The sequence below is a fragment of the Myotis yumanensis genome, unplaced genomic scaffold (assembly GCF_028538775.1).
Source record: "Myotis yumanensis isolate MYYU_CA2020_CCGP unplaced genomic scaffold, mMyoYum1.0.hap1 SCAF_2, whole genome shotgun sequence".
Taxonomy (NCBI): Eukaryota; Metazoa; Chordata; class Mammalia; order Chiroptera; family Vespertilionidae; genus Myotis; species Myotis yumanensis.
Window position 1 is genome coordinate 119,637,956 of NW_027223753.1, and position 6,648 is coordinate 119,644,603.

The window sequence follows — 6,648 nt, forward strand, 5'->3', positions numbered from 1 at the left end:
AGGAGAGCAGTTGGGAGCCAGCAGCCCCAGATTGTGAAGGGGATGTCCCCCAAGGGGTCCCAGATTGGAGATGGTGCAGGCTGGGCTTAGGAACACCCCCTCCCCAGTGCACAAATTTTGTGCACTGGGCCTCTAGTATATAAATAATTTTCAATTTGGTAGAATCCAAGAAGTGATGAATACACTTATGGAGTAGAGGAAAAAGGCACTAAACAAATATTATGAGGACCAAGGTAAGTATCTCAGACCAAATAATGTTTCACAAAATCTCTCTCTTTTAAAAATTATAAAAATATATTTAATTATAAATAAATGCATTTATATTTATATGCATGAATCTATACACATGCACATTTGTTTATGTGTGTTGTGTGAACACACTCATTTTTATATGTATTTATATTTATATATATGTATGTATATACTTATATATAAATATACATCATATACATCACATACATAATACTCATATGTATACATGAAGGAATGGATATATTCTTGCTTGAATGCTAAATGTTATTTTTAAATGAACAAATGTATACATAGTATTGTGCTTGGCACAATGTAGTGGCAGGCAGGTGATGATAAATAATAGGATCTCATTATAAACTAGGCGGAGGTGTTATACAGCATAGAACAAACATTAGACCAGATGTAGAAAGTGAAGCAAACCTCATAAGACTATTAATTTTACAGAAATCAATTTTAGGAGTTAACAGGTGGGAGAGAACACTAAGGTTTGGTATGGGCAGGTGAGATTTAGTGATAAAAGGGATTGAATTTGGTTTTGAATGGGAAGAAGCGATAGAAGATAATCGGGAGAAGAGGACGTAGGTAAGATATAGTCCCTAGCCTACATGAAACAGCAGTCTACTGAGCGAGCCAGTCAACTGAACCAATATTTCCAATTGGTACAATCCATGATATGATAAACACACTCAGCAAAGTATAGTGGAGAATGGAAAGTGTGTACCTAACTCAGATTCTAGAATTCAAGTTAGGCATCCCAGTCTGAATAATGCTTCTGAGAGTTTATATTCCTCCTTGACAAAGGATTTAAATGAGGGCTTCATGTTCCCTATGCAAAATCACTGAGCCTTGAGATAGCATGGCATAGTAAATACAGAAGAGTAAATGGAATACTCAATGAACAGAATCTTTGGAAAACAATAACAGAACAAATATATAGTGGAGAAAGAGTGAATGGAATAAAAAGTGTTAGATTGGGAATGCCTAGACTGATTGAAGATGGAAAGGAACACAGATGAAGAGTCATATTCTAGCTTCACATGCTTCTTTTTCCATTTTGGAGATGCAGGGACATCATGTCCTCAAAGGGGATTTCAAGTTCTATTAAAACTTACCAGGCATGTGGTAAGTTTCCACATAAGAATTGTTATAAAAGTCTAAATCTGTAACCTAAATAAATATCATAGTATAGTAGAGTGGAATATGCCCACTTAGAAAGTGTGCATTTTCATGTAAACAACAGAAATACCAGACAGAAGCAGCATGAAATCAATTGTTGTGAACACAATCCCAAATGGGGCAGAGAGACTTTTACCCACATGCAGTTGAATGCAACAGAGCCAAACAAGACCCCAGGGCTCAAATAAGAACTTCATTAGGGAAAATTAAAAATCATACACAATGCTGATAAACCTTGCAACAATAATCTGCCTGAGGAACAACTACAAAAAGAGCACAAACAAAACTGCAAAAAACAGATGAATGAAAACAAACATAATGATGTGCAACAAAACGTAGTAGAAAAAAATGAAATTGAAAGCAAATTTTGGTCTTCCCTCTCCCACCTCCCATTCTACCTTCCCCCAGGATCCTAATGAGTTGTTGATTATCTCATATTAAAGACCAACAGCAGAAAAGCTTAGAAACACAAAAAATAATTAGAGCATAAGACTAAGTGTGGATAATTATGAAATGGCAATATATAATTAATCATCCATTCCCTGAAAATGTCTCTTTTAAAATGACTCCATAGTTTTAAAATACATAAGAACTTCAGTTTTGTAATACACACACACACACACACACACACACACACGGCACACAAAGCAATTTGTGACTAAATAAACTTGCTATGAGACTTAGGAGCAATATTCAAAAGATTTTTGAATATGTGTTTGCTAGATTAGCTCCCCACGCATAAACTATACCTCTTCAATACTTTATTTGATATATTTCTCTGGTTATAGCCTATCCTCAGGGATTTTAAGTTTTTTGTGTTTAACTTGAGTGCTATTAATTTTTCCCTTGAAAACATGTATATTTTTCCCAATTATTTAAGATTTGAGAGAAATTTTCTAAATAAATATTGTGAATTATTTTTAAATGAGCAAGACTAAAACCCCATGTCTTATACTCCCTTTGCAACTGCCAATTCTGACACAACAGTGAATTGAAGGGCTGCCTGAATATTGAATTGATTTGAATATCCTGGCACCCACTGAATTACTTCACAACATTAAGTCGAATGGCTTTGTGGCTTTTCTTGTACAAGCATTCATTCCATTTGGCTAAATACCCTACCTAAAAGCAAACATTGTAAATATATTGCAAAATAAGCTAATTAGTAGTAGAAGCCAAATAGAGAGCAGCAAAAATGTATTTACAAGCTGTTAACCACTTGGTTGTTGAACAGTAAGTTTGGGGGTTAAACCCATCTAAGAAGAGGAAAACATAATAAGGCATCATTTTGCCTTTTCATTTCAAAGTAAATAATGGGAAATTCCTCTGAAGAGAGAAACATCTCAGGCAAGCAAAATCTTACCAGAAATTTTTTTGTATGAACAGTAGGTAAGCCAGTAGCACTATCTTCAACTGCAGCTTTGCAAAAGTCAGAGCACTATTTTTCAAATAGATCATTTTAATGTAAACCTTTTATAAAAGCTGAGGATTGAAGTCACAGTAAATATTACCTCATTCAAGGAAATTTTATTGGTGGTTTTAAAGTCTAGGCAGTAGACTAATATTGTCTACCTGGAGAGGTCAATCCACTTAAGCAACAGGTACTTATAGAGCAAATAAAGTCAATATTTTCCTGTGAGAAGATCCTTGCATTATCTTTATATTTATTACTAGAGGCCTGGTGCATGAAAATCATACACGCGGGGGGGTGGTGGGGGCCTTCAGCCCAGCCTGCACCCTCTCCAATCTGGGACCCTTGGGGGATGTCCAACTGCCTCTCGCAATCCTGGAATGCTGGCTCCTATCCGCTCACCTGCCTGCCTGCCTGATCGCTCCTAACCCCTCTGCTTACTTGCTTGATCACCCATAACCCCTCTGCCTGCCTGCCTGATCACCCCTAATTGCTCCCCTACCGGCCTGATTGCCCCGAACTGCTCCCTTGCTGGCCTGATCATCCCTAACCACCTCTACCTCACCCTGCACCCAGGACCCAGGATTCCCTCCTCTGGCCAGTCGCAGGCACCCAGGACCTGGGCCTCCCTCTCTCTGGCCAATTGCAGGCACCCAAAACCCGGGCCAGATTCACCCAGGCCAGCCGCAGATGCAGGGGACCATGGTTGGGCAGCTTCGCCCAGGCTGCAGCCGCAGGAGCCCGGGGATCGCAGGGAGGGCAGCTTGTCCCTCTCCTGGGCCACAGGCGCAGGAGCAGCAGCTTGTGCCCAGGACCATGAGGCAGGCGGCTTGTCCCTCTCCCAGGCCACAGCCTGGCTGGTCCCCATTCCTCTCTCGTAAGCTCATTTGTGCCTGATTGATCCCCATTCCTCTCTTCCAAGCCCATTTGTGCCTGGCTGGTTCCCATTCCTCTCTCCCCAGTGTTGAGTGTCTGAGCCTTTGCAGCGTGATGGTGTGAGGGTGTGACTACCATTTGCATATTAGCTCTTCATTATATGGGATCTTTATATTATATTTAACCAGTACCTGAGCATTGTGTTATATGGGAGAAATCGCCCTAGCACTAAAAATGATTTCTGCATGTGCTCCCACACAAGCATTTATCCCTAAGGAAACTCAGCTATGCTGTGGAGAATGTGCTTCAATCTGTTAAGCCCAACAGAAGGCACCCAGTATAGTCTTATAGAACAAATACCTCATCAATTAAATGAGTGCATATAGGTACTCCACACAGGTGTTGATTAATTTGCAATATAAACACTGGTTTACATTGCTCAGGGGCAGTTATCAGGAAAAAAAAGGCATCAGAGAAATGCAAATTAAAACCGCAATGAGATATCACCTCACACCTATAAAAATAGCTATCATCAGTAAATCAACGAACAGCACTGTATTGGCGAGGATGTGGAGGAAAGGGAATCCTCGTGTACTATTGGTGGGATACAGATTGCTGGGCCAATCTGGAAAGCAGTATGGGGGTTTCTCAAAAAATTAAAAATAGAACTACCTTATGACCCAGTAATTCCACTTTTGGGTACTTATCCAAATTAACTCAAAACACTAATTAAAAAAGATATATGCACCTTTGTGTTTATTACATCATTATTTACAATAGCCAAGATATATAAGCAACCTAAGTGTCCATCAATGGACATTTGGATAAAAAAGAGGTGGTACATATATACCTTGGAATATGTACATACATACATTGGAATATTACTTGGCCATAAAAAATGAAATCTTACCATTTGCAACATGGAGGGATCTAGAGAGTGTTATACTAAGTAAAGTAAGTCAGACAGAGAATGGCAAATACCACATAGTTTTACTTATATCTGGAATCTAAAGGAGTAAATAAATGAACAAATCAAACAGGAACAGACTCATAGATACAAAGAACAGGTTTCACTCATTAACATTTTGATTTTATTGTTTACTGTAATAAGATAATATAAATTCATTTGTTTTTTTCTAATTTTGATAATAATTATTAAGGTTTGTATTAAAAACAAGGGGTAAATTATATATGATTTTTATTAAAAACTTGGCTATCATCAACAAATTAAGAAAAGACAAGTGCTGAGAAGGATTCAGAGAAAAAGGAACCCTCTTGCACTGCTGGTGGGGATGCAGACTGGTGCAGCCATTGTGGAAAACAGTATGAAGTTTTCTCAAAAAATTAAAAATGGAACTTCCATTCGACACAGTAATCGCCCTTCTAGGAATATATCCCAAGATACCAGAAACACCAATCAGAAAGTATATATGCATCCGTATGTTCATAGCAGTACAATTTACCATACCTAAGATTTGGAAACAGCCTAAGTGCCCATCAGCAGATGAGTGGATTAAAAACCTGTGGTACATCTACACAACGGAATACTATGCTGCTATTAAAAAAGATGGAACTTTTACCATTCGCAACAGCATGAATGGACATGGAGAGCATTATGCTAAGCAAAATAAGCCAGTCAGAGAAAGATAAATATCACATGATCTCACTCATTTGTGGAATATAATGAACAACATAAACTGATGAACAAAAATAGACCCAGAGACAGAGAAGCATTGAACAGTCCGTCAAACTTCAGAGGGAAGGCAGAGGAGGGGAGGGGGATGTAAGAGATCAACCAAAGAACTTGTATGCATGCATATAAGCATAACCAATGGGCACAGACACTAGGGGGGTGAGGGCATGTGCTGGGGGTTGGACGTGGCTGGGGAGAGGTCAATGGGGGGAAAAGGAGACATATGCAAAACTATATGTAATACTTTAAACAATAAAAAAATTTTAAAAAAACTTGTCATTACAATACAATCTCTATATCTATTAAAGCTTTGGGATGCAAGAAAAAGAATATGCCACAAAGAAAATGGTTTAAAAATACTGACTTAATATAATTCAGTAAGCTGCCAATGAGTAGAGTTCCAGAATGGTTGCAATGAATGAGTTGGCAACAAAATAAACATAATTAGTTGTGGAAGTATTTTGCCCTAATCCTACCTATTCTTTCTAATTAAATTTGTTCAAGAAAAAATAGCATAGAGTTTTAAAATTATTATTTTAAATATGTTCAAAATTATTATTGTTTTCATTTAGAGATATTGTTGAACAGAGAAGACTTAACTGTGATGTTAATTACTTTTCAAGAAATAGCGCTTTTCTGTATTTTTTGAAAAATTCTGATGGACATAGATATCTTGAGATCTTTTCAGCTTATCTGAATCATTGGACATTTTAAAAAAATATGGAGTTAGTTGGCTCCAGATTGGACAGATGAGGAACAATAACAATAAAATAAAGTGTATTACATGGATAACCTAGTGGTTCTCAAACTATCTTCCAGTCCCCTAGGTATCTTTAAGACACTTTCAGATAAATTGTAAAGTCAAGACTATTTTCATTAATAATGTCAATAATTTAATAGTAATGAATGTAATTTGTCTTTTTCACTGGGTTGATATTTGAAATGATAGTGTAAAAAATAAAGGCGAGTCAAACTGCTACTCCTTCAGTACAAATCATGAGAATAGCACCAAACCATACTAGTAGTCATTGTATTTTTTATTGTATTCATTGTATCAGTTTGCTGGGACTACCATATAAAGTACCACAAATTGGGTGGCTTAAAAATAAGAAATTTATTTCCTCAGAGTTCTGGAGCCTACTGGTCCAAGATCAAAGTGTCACTACGGTTAGCTTCTTTTGGGACTTCTCATCCTGGCTTGGAGAAGCTGTCTTCTTCTTGTGCAGATACATGGTCTTCC